Source organism: Ictidomys tridecemlineatus, chromosome 11, assembly GCF_052094955.1.
Source record: "Ictidomys tridecemlineatus isolate mIctTri1 chromosome 11, mIctTri1.hap1, whole genome shotgun sequence".
Classification (NCBI taxonomy): domain Eukaryota; kingdom Metazoa; phylum Chordata; class Mammalia; order Rodentia; family Sciuridae; genus Ictidomys; species Ictidomys tridecemlineatus.
In genome coordinates, this window is record NC_135487.1 from 95,395,262 (window position 1) to 95,411,332 (window position 16,071).

Sequence of the window (16,071 nt, forward strand, 5' to 3'; positions counted from 1 at the left end):
GGCAGCCAGGCAGCCAAGCAGAGGAGGAAGGTGGCAAGGGAGGCACTCAGCACCTGCCAAGTGTTGTGGCTGCCCGGGCTGGAAGTAACAGCCTCGGCTGCAGCCTGGGCCTCCAGGTTCACTCCTTAGACAGCGGCTGAGGAGAACCAGGGAGGAGGGCTGTCCCAGAGAGAGCAAAGGGACAACTTCCTATAGCAAAGCCTCTAGCCACTACCAAACACCATCCTCCGCTTCCCAGACCCGCAGGCGAGGGACTGTCTTTTCTTCTTTAAGTTAAATATTTCTGGTATTTTGTCACTTTGAATGGAAGATAATTAACACAGTACCTTTATAATCACTTTAGAATTAAGGTTCTATTTTACTTTCTTAATCTTCATTAGCATCAATCCTATTCTTGGTCCTTTGCTCTTATTATCTTATATATTTTCATAAATTCTACACAAATTTTAGAACCAGCCTATTTAGTTACATACACATAAGCATACACACACATATACTCCCTTTTTGGATTTTGATTATAATTTATTAAATGTGTAGAATGATTTACTGGTGAATTGGCAAATTTATAATATTAAATTTTCTCTCATAAACATTACATCTTCATTTATTTAGATCTTTTTTTTTTTTAATATGAGCACTTATTTATTGTAAAAGAAAAAAGCAATGACAGTTCCAAGGGATGAGTGGCTACCATCGTCCTAGCACACAGCAGCACAGTCACAGGGGAATCAGACTCTTGAGTTCTGGAGACATGGGGGTGCACCAGGGACAGCCGAGGCAAACCACTTTCTAGATGTTCACCAGATCTTATACTTGTACCACTTCTTTTCAGGGTCATAGGGCTCCAAGCAGATGGCAAGGAAGATGTTCTTGTTCTTCTCATAACAGCTCCTCAGAACCACCTTTCCTGCATGAGACTAATACTTTTCCACAGTGGCATCGCTGAGTATCCACCCATCATCATGAAGATCAAAGTTAAAGAGCAGGCCAATTCTTCCCACTTACCTTGGTAACGATGAAGTCACAGAAACTGTGATGATGGGGAATGATTAGTCCTTCCTGATGTACATGAACTGCTCCACCCCTGCTGACCTGAGCTCATTGGAGTCTTCACGCAGGATCTCAAGTGCCTTCTGGAGGAACTGCTGCATTTTATTGCCCTTTTTCATTTTGACGGTCTGCTGGTATCCGCAGCCAGCCCAGTAACTGAAGGTGATTTCAATCTCTTCACCCTTAATCTTCTCCTGCTTGGCTTCCCACTCCTGCTACAGCTCTTCCCGGAGACAATTTTCCGCCTCCTTCCTGTCTTGGTCAGGCAAGAAGCCAGTGTCCACATCTAAGTTGTTCCCCAATTTCTTTCTCTTTGTGGTGATCTCTTCTCTTTCCAGCTTCTCCTCATGCATGGTCACTTCCTCCTCCTTTTCATCTCCCTCCTCTTCTTCCCCCAAGGTGAAGGGCAGGCTAGAGATCTTCTTCTTGGTCTCCTTCTTGTTCTTTTTTCTCGCAGCTTCTCCAGCTTTAGCTGTAGCTCTTTTGACTGCTCCTTCTTGGCCAGCTGCTTTTCCTGCTCCTTCACCCGTGCTTCCTGTTAGGCTTTCATGTCATTTAGGGTCACAAGGCTGAAGGTGCTGGACTAGAGCTCTGCATTCACAGCATCATAGTGTGCAGAGAACTTCTTGTAAATGTTGGATTTCATTATGTTGTTTTCTGTGACCTGCTGTTTCCTTTGCTCCATCTGCTCCTGCTGCTCTTCCCGTTTCTTCATCAGATTTTTGGTGTGTGCTGCCTTGCTTGGGACGCCCTTGTACTTAGCCTTGATGGTGGCAGAGGTGTGAGCAGTGGCAGCAACTGTGACAGCAGCCCTGATAATTCCTAGATTTTTTTTAACAGAAGGGAATCAATACTGAAAAATGTCCATTGGGAGATTTCTCAGTGAAAGCAGTTTCAGCAGTGTGACAAAAGGTTACATCAGACTGCAGAGGGCTATTGTATGAAAGGGAGGTGAGGAAATGAGGTCTGTTATTGTGTTTTATTGATTTAGAAATATTGAGATAAAGAAAAAGAACAAATGAGGAAGTCTAAATATTATTTATTTTTTTAAAGATAGGTGAGCTTTGAGGAAGAATATCTGTCAGAGAAGGACATTTTGCACATGATGCAGAGAGAGGGGGTGGCTTATAGCCAACTGGGAGGACCTGAAACGAACATCTCAAGGTGTGTGTGTGTGTGTGTGTGTGTGTGTGTGTGTGTGTGTGTGTGTGTGTGTTGAGGTGGAAACTACAGTTTACACATGGTAAATAGAGAAGACTTTGAAGATGACATTTGAGTAGATCTGAAGGAATGACATGGAAAACTTGATGAATCCTGGGGTAGAGCTTTCCAGACAAAAAAAAATAGGAAGATATTGGTGCTGAAGGGGGTTTGTAATAGAGTTAATGAGAAAGAGGATGCTAGGAGGTGGGTGATTGAAGAGGTAACAGGCCATATCTCATGAAGACTTGCAGGAAATTGTTAGGACTAGGACTTTTACTGATATATTATTGAATGGTTTTAAACAAGTGTGTGACATGATCTAACTTAAGTTGTAACACCCTCACTCAGCAGGTGTACTGAGAATAGCTAGTATAAGGATGAAATCAAAGCAATTAGGATAGTTTTACAGCACAGACAAAATTTGAGGGTAGCTTGTACTAGGATAGAAGAAGTAAGAACTGTTTGGATTATTGATATATTTTGAAATGGTGACAGGATTTACTTCTGGGTGATGTGTATGATACAAAAGAGGGTAATCAGGAGTTTTGATATGAGCCCTTAGAAGACTGGGGCTGCCATGTAGTGGGATGGACAAGATTGTGAGAGAAACTGGGTTAGGACAGAGTGAATATCAGAATCTAGTTTTGTTTTTGTTAAGTTTCAGATGCTAATCTGACATTGAAATAAAAATGTCAAGTAGAAAACTTGAACTAGTAATCTGGAGTTCAAAGAAACACCCTAGCTATAGATTTGTGAGTTGTTACTTTCAGAAAGTCTTTAAAGCCATGAGCCTGGGAGAGATGATCAGGGAGAGAATACAGTATACTCAGTCCTAATATTTTCCAATGTTAAGAGACAGGGGAGATTGGCAGAATCAGACAAAGTTACCCAGAAAGAGCAACTAGAGAGAAAAGGGAAAACCAGTAGAACACTCTGTTCTGGAAGCCAAATACATATGATAGTTTGGGAAGAGATAGTTCTTTCTGTCAAATGACTCTGAGAAGCTACGACAAGGACAGGGAATAGACCACTGGATTTAGCCCTGTGGAAGCCATTGGTGGAATAATGGTGGTAAGATTTTAGTGGGTTCATAAATGGCAAGGAGAGATTTGAGACAAGGTAGATAACTATTGATGAAGTGTTGCTGCAAGGGCAGAGACAGTAACAGAGTGATAGTGGGGAAGGTGGGGACAAGAGTCTTTTTGTTTTTATTTATTTATGATTAAACTGCTTTAGCACTCATGTTTTGGGAAAAATTGGGATGACTTTGGGCCTGAGAATAAGTGTTAGGGATTGAACTGGTGGCTTGAGGAGATGCTGTAGCATTAGCAATAATCCCTGAAAAAAAATGAGAACAGAAGATTGCTGAGACAAAAATTTGAAACCAAAATTAGTAAAGCAATGTATCTCACGGTCTTTTTTCAAATTCTTAATTTCATTTAGTAATTTGAGAAATTATTTGATGAAATTTTTTTTTCTTCTGAGGTACAGATGATTGAACCTAGGTGTGCTTAACCATTGAACTATATTTTCAGCCATTTTTTTTTGTTTTATTTAGAGACAAGGTCTCTCTGAGGCTGGCTTTGAACTGGTGATCCCTCTGCCTCAGCCTTCCAATCCACTGGGATTATGGGCTTGTGCCATTATTCTGGCTCTGATGGCAATTATTAAAATTCATAAAATGGGCTTGAACAGTATAATCTCAATGGGAATTATAATTACATGGCTATTCAGATTTTTTTGACATTTTGGATATTAGATATTTCAGATTCATAAAAATGGAAATTGTCTTTTAAGATCTGCAACCACAAAGGGTATTTGTCAGCATGACTCTATTTCTAGAGAGATTATCAATGAAAAGAAGTTATAAAATTCCAGCTCCCGGAACTGCTCTGGCCCAAGCTAAATAACTTGTGGAAACTGCTTCTTGGAGCCTGCTCCTATCAGAACATACACCAAGCACGGAGCGGCAGAATTCTGGCTCCTGGAACTGCTCTGGCCCAGGGCCAAAGAACCCGTGGAAACTGCTTCTCAGTCCGGGTCCTGCTGAATTCTGTGGAGGTAAATACCAACCAAGCCTTCATAGGCAGTTGCAACAGGATTGAGATGAGACTTATTAGAGCTGGTCAGGACTCACCGGTTGCTTTGGTCACTCAGCAAAGGGAACAAAAGGTTGCCATTTACATGGGATACCAACATGGCAGAGATCTGAGGTCATCAGAAAGCGGCGGAGGAGATAACTTCAACGACACCAGCAGCAACAGAGACAGTTGGTCTCCTGGTAAAAAAAGTGAGTCACATATACCCAAGTCTCTCTCACTTTGTCATCAGGCCAGAGAGGCAGAGCAGAGCCACTGCTCGCCTCCAGAACAGGCCCAGTGACCTGCAGGCATTATAGTCACATCACCCCAATTGGAGTAGGGGCAGAGCAGAGCGGCCACCCGTGCCCACAAGGTAGGCAGACCTGCAACTGACCAGCAGAAAAGGCCCAGCGGTCCTCGGGCGTAGGAGACATGTCACACCAATTGGAGGAGGGGCAGAGCAGAGCCACTGCCCGTGCCTGCAAGGTAGGCAGACCTGCGACCAACCAGCGGATCAGGCCCACCGGCCTGCCGGCATGGTAGACACATCACCCCAATTGGAGTAAGGGCAGACCAGAGCCTCCGCCCGCGCCTGCAAGGTAAGCACAACTGCAACCGATCTGCAGAACAAGCCCAGGGGTCCACGAACGTCGTAGACATGTCCCACCAATTGGAGGAGGGGCAGAGCAGAGCTGCTGCCCGCACCTTCAAGGTAGGATGACCTGTGATCCACCAGCAGAACAGACACAGCGGCCCGCCAGTGTGGTATACAGATCACCCCAATTGGAGGAGGAGCACAGCCATTCCCCGCCCCTGCAAGGAAGACTTATAAACTATCCAAGAGCAATATAAATAAATATATAGGGAGAAAATTTCAAAAACACAAGAGTTTCACCAAGCAGAAAAAAACACGAGAAGTATGAAAAGACAAGAAAAGAAATGACCACAAGCAATGCAGGTCAACTCAAATTTAGAAGAGGTAATAGATGCAGCAGATGAAATGTCAGATAAAGAATTCAGGATATATATTCTTCAGATGATCTGGAGTCTCAAGGAAGACAATAGACAGCAGAATCAGAAAATGAAAGATCACTTTGACAATGAATCACATAAACAAATCCAAGAAGCAAAAGATCAACTATACAAGGAGATAGAGGTAATAACAAACAAAAAACAGAAATCCTATAAATGCAGAAAGCAATAAACCAACTTAAAAACTTAATTGAGAATACTACCAGAAAAGTAGAACACTTAGAAGATAGAACATCAGACAACAAAGACAAAGTATTTCAACCTGAAAAGAACATAGACCGCTCAGCAAGACTGTTAAGAAACCATGAGCAGAACACCCAAGAAATATGGGATAACATAAAGAGACCAAACTTAAGAGTCATTGGGATACAGGAAGGTAGAGCTCCAAACAAAAGGATTGAGCAATCTATCTAATGAAATAATACGAGAAAACTTCCAAGAATTGAATAATGAGACAGAATCCCATATCCTAGAAGCCTACAGGACGCTGAATGTGCAAAATCAAAAGAGATCCACACCTAGACACATTATAATGAAGATGCCCAACATAGAGAATAAGGAGAGAATTTTAAAAGCTACAAGAGAAAGGAAGCAGATTACATTTAGGGGTAAACCAATCAGGATAACAGCTGATCTTTCAACACAGACTCTGAAGGTTAGAAGATCCTGGAATAATATATTTCAAACACTGAAAAAAAAAATGGGTTCCAACCAAGAATCGTGTATCCAGCAAAATTAAGCTTCAGGATGGATGATGAAATTAAAACCTTCCATGATAAACAAAAGAAAAAAGAATTTGCAGCTAGAAAACCATCTCTTCAAAACATCCTTGGCATAACATTACAGGAAGAGGAAATGAAAAATAACAATGAAAACCAACAGTGGAGGTAGGACAGTAAAGGGGGGAAATAATCAAAGAGAAAAACAAACCATGTTTAGTAACATAAATAAACAAATATGGCTGGAGAAAAAAACTATATCTCAATAATAACCCTAAATGTGAATGGCTTAAACTCACCAATTAAGAGACACAGGCTAGTAGAATGAATCATAAAACAAGACCCAACAATATGCTGCCTACAGAAGATGCATTTGATAGGAAGAAACATACATAGACTGAAGGTGAAAGGTTGGGAAAAATCATATCTCTCATATGGACTTCAGAAACAAGCAGGAGTGTCCATACTCATATCAAATAAAATAGATTTCAAGCCAAAGTTAATCAAAAGGGATAAAAAGGGACACTACATACTCCACAAGGGAACCATACACCAACAACATATAACAATCATAAATATATATGCCCCAAACAATGGTGCAGCTATGTTTATCAAGCAAACTCTTCTCAAGTTCAAGAGTCTAATAGACCACAATACAATAATTATGGGAGACTTCAAAACACCTCTCTCACCACTAGACAGATCTTCCAAACAAAAGTTGAATAAGGAAATTATAGAACTCAATAACACAATAATAAGCTAGACTTAATTGACATATATAGAATATACCACCCAACATCAAGCAGTTACACTTTTTTTCTCAGCAGCACATGGATCCTTCTCAAAAATAGATCACATATTATGTCACAGGGCCACACTTGGACAATATATAGGAGTAGAGATAATACCGTACATCTTATCTGATCATAATGGAATGAAACTGAAAATCAAGGATAAAAGAAGGAAGAAAAAATCATGCATCACTTGGAGAATGAACTATAGATTACTGAATGATCAGTGGGTTATAAAAGACATCAAGGAGGAAATTAAAAAATTCTTAGAGATAAATGAAAACACAGACACAACATATCAGAATCTATAGGACACATTAAAAGTAGTTCTAAGAGGAAAATTCATTTCTTGGAGTTTATTCCTTGAAAAAAGAAAAAAACCAACAAATAAATGATCTCATACTTCATCTCAAAATCCTAGAATAAGGAGACCAAACCACAACAAAAAAAGTAGAAGGCAAGAAATAATTAAAATCAGAGCTGAAATTCATAAAATCGAAACTAAAGAAACAATTGAAAAAATTGACAAAACTAAAAGTTGGTTCTTTGAAAAAATAAATAAAATTGACAGACCCTTAGCCATGCTAATGAAGAGAAGAAGAGAGAGAACTCAAATTACTAGCATATGGGATGAAAAAGGCAATATCATAACAGACACTTCAGAAATACAGAAGATAACCAGGAATTATTTTGAATCCTTATACTCCAAGAAAATAGAAGATAGTGAAGGCATCGATAAATTTCTTAAGTCATATGATCTGCCAAGATTGAGTCAGGAGGATATAGACAACCTAAACAGACCAATAACAATTGAGAAAATAGAAGGAACCATCAAAAGACTACCAACTAAGAAAAGCCAAAAACCATATGATCATCCTGATAGATGCAGAAAAAGCATTTGACAAAGTACAGCATCCCTTTATGTTCAAAACTCTAGAAAAACTAGGGATAACAGGAACATACCTCAATATTGTAAAAGCAATCTATGCTAAGCTTCAGGCTAGCATCATTCTAAATGGAGAAAAAATGAAGGCATTTCCTCTAAAATCTGGAACAAGAGAGTGATGCCCTCTCTCACCACTTCTCTTCAACATAGTCCTCAAAACACTGGCCAGAGCAATTAGATGAATGAAATTAAAGGCATAAAATTAGGAAAAGAAGAACTTAAATTATCTCTATTTGCAGATGACATTATTCTATACCTAGCAGACCCAAAAGGGTCTCCAAAGAAACTATTGGAGCTAATGAATGAATTCAGCAAAGTGGCAGGATATAAAATCAACATGCATAAATCAAAGGCATTCCTGTATATCAGTGACAACTCCTTTGAAATTGAAATGAGGACAACCACTCCATTCACAATATTCTTAAAAAATAAAATAAAATACTTGGGAATCTACCTAACAAAAGGGGTGAAAAACTTACACAATGAAAACTACAGAACCCTAAAGAGAAAAATAGAAGAAGATCTTAGAAGATGGAAAATATACTCTGTTCATGGATAGGCAGAACTAACATCATCAAAATGGCAATATTACTAAAAGTTCTCTATAGGTTTAATGCAATGCCAATCAAAATCCCAATGGCATTTCTTGTAGAATAGAGAAAGTAATCATGAAATTCATATGGAAAAATAAAAGACCCAGAATAGCAAAAACAATGCTAAGCAGGAAGTGTGAATCAGGTGGTATAGCGATACCTGATTTCAAACTATACTTGAGAGCAATAGTAACAAAAACAGCATGGTACTGGTACCAAAACAGGCGGGTGGACCAATGATACAGAATAGAGGACACAGAAACCAATCCACAAAACTACAACTATCTTATATTTGATAAAGGGGCTAGAAGCATACAATGGAGGAAGGATAGCATCTTAAACAAATAATGCTGGGAAAACTGGAAATCCATATGCAACAAAATGAAACTGAATCCCTTTCTCTCACCATGCACAAAAGTTAACTCAAAATGGATCAAGGAGCTTGATAACAAATCAGAGAAATGGATTCTGATAGAAAAGAAAGTTGGCTACCATCTACATACTGTGGGGTCGGGCTCCAAATTCCTCAATAGGACACCCATAGCACTTGAGAAAATAACTAGAATCAACAAATGGGATTTACTCAAACTAAAAAGATTTTTCTAAAGAAAAGAAACAATAAGAGAGGTAAATAGGGAGCCTACATCCTAAGAACTAATCTTTACTCCTCACACTTCAGATAGAGCCCTAATATCCAGAGTATACAAAGAACTAAAAAAATTAGACAATAACATAACAAATAACCCAATCAACAAATGGGCCAACGACATAAACAGACACTTCGCAGAGGAGGACATACAATCAATCAACAAGTACATGAAAAAATGCTCACCATCTCTAGCAGTCAAAGAAATGCAAATCAAAACCACCCTAAGATACCATCTCACTCCAGTAAGATTGGCAGCCATTAGGAAGTCAAACAACAACAAGTGCTGGCCAGGATGTGGGGAAAAGAGTACACTTGTACATTGCTGGTGGGACTGCATATTGGTGCGGCCAATTGGGAAAGCAGTATGGAGATTCCTTGGCAAGCTGGGAATGGAACCACCATTTGACCCAGCTATTCCCCTTCCCGCTCTATTACCTAAAGACCTAAAAAGAGCATGCTACAGGGACACTGCTACATCGATGTCCATAGCAGCACAATTCACAATAGTAAGACTGTGGAACCAACCTTGATGCCCTTTAATACACGAATGGATAAAAACAATGTGGCATTTATACACAATGGAGTATTACTCTGCATTAAAAAATGACAAAATCATAGAATTTGCAGGGAAATGGATGGCATTAGAGCAGATTATGCTAACTGAAGCTAGCCAATCCCTAGAAAACAAATGCCAAATGTCTTCTTTGATATAAGGAGACTAACTAACAACAGAGTAGAGAAGAAGAGCATGAGAAGAAGATTAACATTAAGCTTGAGGAGAGGTATTAGTATCGTTTCTTTTTTAAATTTGAGAAAACCAAGGCCCTGATGAGTTATTTAATTAGGATTAGGGAGGTCAGGATTTGATTTCATCTGATTCCTGGGCCCAAGTTCTGTCCCCTCCAAAATTCCAAGTTATGATACATGTATAACAGTACTTATTTTCTGCTTCAGGTATTACGTGGAAATGATCAGACTTTCACCATTTCCACTATAAGTCAAGATGTAAAACAAAACTCTTTTAAATATGTTTTATATATTTTATATTTTTTTGTTAATGTATAGTTTGACTGAAGATAACGTAGCCATCCACTAGATCTTGAACTCTAATGAGACTCTGAAATTATTGCCAATTAAATAGCTTCTAGCTCACTAGTAGTTTGTTTGATTTGAGTTTGCCATAGCTAAAAATATTTATTAGAATTTGAAAAAATATTCTTTTTGCATTCAATATTAGATAAATAATTTTCAATTGAAAATATAGTGTATTTAAAAATTGGTAATGTAAAGATTGTCATAAACATGATAATCTAGTTATTTTTAATTTATAATTGACAATATAATAAGATATTTAAAATTGTATTGTTTGGTAGAGCACAATATATGAGGAAAGTCTGATGCTGATTTACTAAATGCTGATTTACTATGGAGCTGAGATATGTACAACATTCCTTAGATCTTATGAGGAGATAGAACTTTCATTTGAGATCATCTAGTTGCTATTTATTTTCTTTTAACAGGGAATTGATTTAGCCAAAAGATAAACTTTTCAGGATATCATTGATGAAGAAAGAAGACCTGGCCAGTTGTGGAAATACCTGTTCGCCTGGGGCATAGCTGGTACCTGTGCTTGAACATGTAGAGCACCATTGGAACATCTAAAAATTCTGATGCAAGTGTGTTGCATGGCTCATGTGTATGTTTATGAGTAACATGAATAATATGTGATGCTTTTCAAAGAGAAGATTTTAGACAGGTCAATACTATTTTTTAATACTCTCATGTGCAAACTACTTTATTGCTAGTGATCTGGATTCTTTTATTCAGTAGCTTCCAGGTGTTGAACTCATGTTGAGGTTACAAAAACCTAATGATATACTGTTTTTTTAAATCCATACACAATTTTTATGGATGGAAATTGATATATTGACAAATTATTAAACACAGTCTAATAATCTACCACTAGTGTTCTAGGGTGGGGCAAAATTAGAGACATCTCTCCTTTCTTTTGGAGATGTGTGATAAGCATACAGTATACATTGATTCATGGAGAGAATCAAAATTGTGTTATGAAGAGACAGAGACTGGTCTAGGAGTTACACTCCCTCTTTATTCCCTACCATAAGAAAGAACCTGTAATTTGTTGTGGTCCCTTTGAATTAGGCCATACCATAAATTGTTTGCCTGTGCCTTGGGGCCAAGTTTCTATATGTCTGGTAATATAACTGTGACAAGGGGAGAGGAAGGGTTTCAACTCTTTCCATGTTGTACTTAAGGCAGGAATTATGGGCTTCTAGGAACAATCACTATCTACTTTTACATTTTTGAGTCACAGAAGAACACATTTCTTTCTAATTTTTACAGAAATAAAGATGAAGCAAGTGTGCTTGGTTGCAGATTTTCTGAATTCAAAGAAGGGGAAAGGGACACAAGTCTTATTTTTTCAGTTTGCATATTTTTTCATTCCTGTGCCTCATTGAATGAAAGAAGGGGGTGATTTATTTATAATGGAAATTGGCTTATGTGATTATAGAGGGTAAGAAGTTCTGTGATGTACTTTCTGCAAGCTGGAGACCCATGATACCTTCTAGTGTTTAAATACACAGGCCTGGGGACCATGGTTCAACTCTCAATACAAGATCAAAAACTTGAGAACTGGGGTGAAGGGTGAGTTTACTGGTATAAGTCTTTGAGTCCTGAAAGTCTGAGAGCATGAACAAAAAGTTATGTCCCAGCTCAAGAAAATAGAATGAATTTGCTTTCCTCTACCTTAATGTTCTATGATGACAGTCAAATGATTGGATGATGCCCACCTATGGTGGCGAGAGTAGATCTATGCATTTAAAGCTAATCTCTTCTAGAAATACCCTCATAGAGACACATGTAAAACCAACTATAGGGCATCACTTAGCCCAGTCAAGTAGGCACATAAAATTAAACATCACACTTTCTATGTATTTTACTTTTTAAAAATATTTTGTATTACAATGTCATTTTACTAAACATTTTTTTGGAAATTTCCTCAATCATATTTTTTAACTCTTCTGTCAAACTTATTATTTTAGCAATCAATACTCTGATGATTCCTATTTTTTTTTGTTTTTTGGGTTTTTTTTTTTTGGTACTTGCCATTGAACTCAAGTGTTCTTAACCACTGAACCACATCCCTATGCTTTTTTTATTCAATTTTTAAATTTTTGAGACAGGGTCTCAAAAAGTGAGGCAGGTCTCACTAAGTTTCTTAGGATCTCACTAAGTTGCTGAGGGGGTTGAATTTTTGAACTTGCATTCTTCCTGCTTTAGCCTCATGACCTTCTGGGATTACCAGTGTGTGCCACCACACCTGGCTTTTATAGTTATACTATCATTCTTTTCTTCTTCTTTTTTTTAATTTAGAGGAAATTTTGCTTTGTTGCGCAGACTGGTCTTGAACTGAATTCAAATGTTCTTCCTGCTAAAGCAATCACATAATTTCTAGTAAAATTTTCCAAGACCTTCTGTATTTATTGGCAAAACAAAGTATTTTGTTCTATGAGTAGTAAGTACATGTATCTGTTAGTTGTTTTAAGCACTTACCCTACTCCATTTTAACTCTGAGCTGTTGTTCCTTCCTCCACACTTAATTCTATCCCTTTGGACACTGTCAGATCTGTTTCCTGAAATACTGTTCCCATCATATTTAATTATTTAACAATGGTACCAATATTTACTGAGCAACATTCACCTTTCACAAAAGTTTTAGGACATATGCAGAATGCTTTTTTATACTGTCTTGCCTTCCAGATTTTTTTGTATTTAAGGTTTATTTCTCAAATTTTCTTTCCTTGAAGGAAAACTTTATCTTAAGTTTGTTTATTTCTCAGAATATGCCATATAAACAGTTCATGGATTCATTAAATTCTAACTAAATTTAGTTGATATCACTGAAACCAAAATAACATTTTTAATAAGGTGGGAATTATTAATTATTAATTTTTATTTTTATTGGTTCTTTTTAGTTATACATGACAGCAGAGTATATTTGATATAATTATATAAGCAGGGAATGTATTTTATTCTAATTAGTAAATCATTCTTATGAATGTACACCTTGGTGGAATTCACAGTGGGGTATTCATACATGTACATACAAAAATATGTAAGACTAATTCCACTACCTTTTCTTTTCCTGTTCCCCCTCTTTTCCCTCCATTCCCCTTTGTCTAATCTAAACCTCTGTTTTCTCACCACCCTGCCTTATTGTGGGTTAGCTTCCACATATCAGTGAAAACTTTTGGTTTTTGAGGATTGGCTTATTTTCCTTAGCATGATAGTCTTGAGATCCATCATTTACTGGCAAATGTCATAAAGGCTGAGTAATACTCCACTGTGTATATATACCATATTTTTTTATCCATTTATTTTTTGAAGTGCACTGAGATTACACTTCACTTCAGTGAGAATGGCAATTATCAAGAATCCAAGTAACAATAATAAATGTTGGGAAGAATATAGGGAAAAAGGTACACTTATACATTGTTGGTGGGACTACAAATTGGTGCAACCACTCTGGAATACAGTATGGAGGGAGATTTCTTAGAAAACTAGGAAAGGACCCACCATGTGACCCAGCTGTCTCACTCCTTAGCATATATCCAAAAAATTTGAAATCACATAATACAGTCATGCAGGCACATTATAGCAGAATAATTCACAGCAGCTAAGCTATTATTATCTTGTTGAATGATAAAAAAATGCAATTGTTCTTTCATTGAAATAACAGACTGATCTATGTACACATAGACATTCTAATGCATCTATTTGAGAATTTTGCCTAATAATCAATAATTTTGCCTAATTGAGAATTTGCCTAATATCTCACTTTGATAATTTACTTAATTTGAAGTGCCTCCTCAGAGTCCCTCTAAAGCAAGATTTATTCTTCTTATCACCATATGTATTCTTGCTTTCTCTAAGACCAGTTTTGTGATTTTCTTAAATCTTACCTAAATAATAACAAATCTACCACTTTTTAACATGGAAAGATATAGGATTATCAATTGTTTTTTCTCCTTTATGCCTTAAGGCAAAAATAAAAATGCCAATTGACTTTGAATATTATAACATTAAAAAAAGTAGACCAGTGCCACAAGTTATAACTTTGGGGAAGCTTTGTATGAATTGTTGCACTAGTCTCATTCAACGCACCTTTGCATCCTGGTTCCAGTCAATACGGCCACACTTTCCTCCTACTAGGCTGAGTGCCATAGTAGGACTAAGTGGCCATTTTGTCTGCTTCTCTGTTCACGTCAAATCATCAAGGACTAGCCATAACGCAGCTATGGGTATATTTTGACTCTTCCAGTAATGCAGCATGGCATATCTGAATTTTCAGGGCTAATGTCCGTATTGACAGAAAAAAAGACCAAAGAATGACTTGGGGCATCTTTTTTGTTAAAATTTGAGATCTGGAGATAGGATGATCGATTATGTCAGTGGCCAGCTTATTTCACAATCAGGAAATATTTCTGAAGTAAGTATTAAATAAGTAAGCTGTGTTCTAGTAGAAAAAAAGCAAAGGCACCATAAGAATTATATATATATATATATATATATATATAATATTTACTTGTTTTCCTCCCTTCTTTGTGTTTCTAGTTCTAATACATGAAAATTTGATTCATGAATTATTAGATAGCACAGTTCCATGTTATGATTTATTTCTTAAAATATGCATAGCCTGTGAACACACTAAATTAACTTTTTAAATTATTTATACAGCAGGTTGGTAAATGGTTGCAGGCTATGTTCTTCTCTTTGAAGCAGATCCCACAATACCTTATCCCATGTTACTTTGATGCTATATTAATTGGTGCATACACCACTCTTCTGGATGGAGCATGGAAGCAGATGTCAAGGTATATCCAACAAAGCTTACATAAATAGGTGTTTTTGCATAGAAACTATACACAGAGTCACTTTACACATGCACTTAAAAGACAAAAGCATGAATTTTGGAGACTCAGAGCTGGAAAAGTTTTTAAGTGGAGAGTAAATTTATTAACATCCTTTAGTCTGAAACACACAAAAACAAACCCATACAAATTCTTTTCTATATAAAATATGTTTGGGGAAAATAACTTGTTTTATATTATTTGTTTCTATTTATTTATTCATTGATTTTTTAAATTTAATTGATATAATGTTTAGAATATGTACATATAGTTCTTTCTCTAATTTTCATCCACTAAAAGAAAAATATTCTGGTACTATTTGACTGAAATCTACCTTTTACAATAAAATTTTCTAAAATGAAACTACAAATGGAAATAAACTATGAGAGCCAGCAAGTTGATTTGGGAATGTTTTCAGATATTTCAGAAAGAAAAAGCACTTCAATTCTGCCATTTGTGTTACAACAAGGCCTGGACTAAAGCTGGCTAAAATAATGGATGCCATGAAAGCAGTTTTGAAATCTAATCAAATTGAACATTTTTTTCCTACTATATTACTATTTATATACATTTGTGTGGAAAAATCATTTGAGGGGGGGAACATAATAAAACTGCTAAAAAGTTTTATATTTTTACAGATTATATTTTAAACCCTATCACTTTAATTACAGCTTTGTTCAGAATGGTTCAAACTTTGTGAAACACCTTTCACTGTGTTCAATCCAAGTGTGTGGAGTAGGAAAATTCCCTACTCTGCCACTTCTTTCACCTTCCCTTCTAGATGTACCATATAGGTTGAATGAGATCAGAAAGGAAAAGCAGCAGTGTTGTTCTTCTTTAACTGCAGGTAAGGAATTTTGTAGAAGGTTAAAATATATAAGTCAATAGTATTCAAAAAGAAAACTTACAGAAATAAGACTTTTTAAAAAAATTCATGAAGTTATCCAAGACTGTTATTGCTTAGTAAAATTTCTGAGATACTCATAAAATACTAACCATGGTATTATTTAGTTATAATTGTGTATGAGACATTTATGTGTGTTTTTGTTGTGTTGGTAAATTCTTTTCTTCTAA

At 36.8% G+C, this 16,071-nt stretch overlaps 1 pseudogene; it reads right to left on the minus strand.

Moving 5' to 3' along the window:
- Positions 1-797: 797 nt before the first annotated feature.
- The window catches only part of LOC101954624 (protein FAM50A pseudogene), a 53,307-nt pseudogene continuing 38,033 nt past the window's right edge, over positions 798-16,071 (minus strand).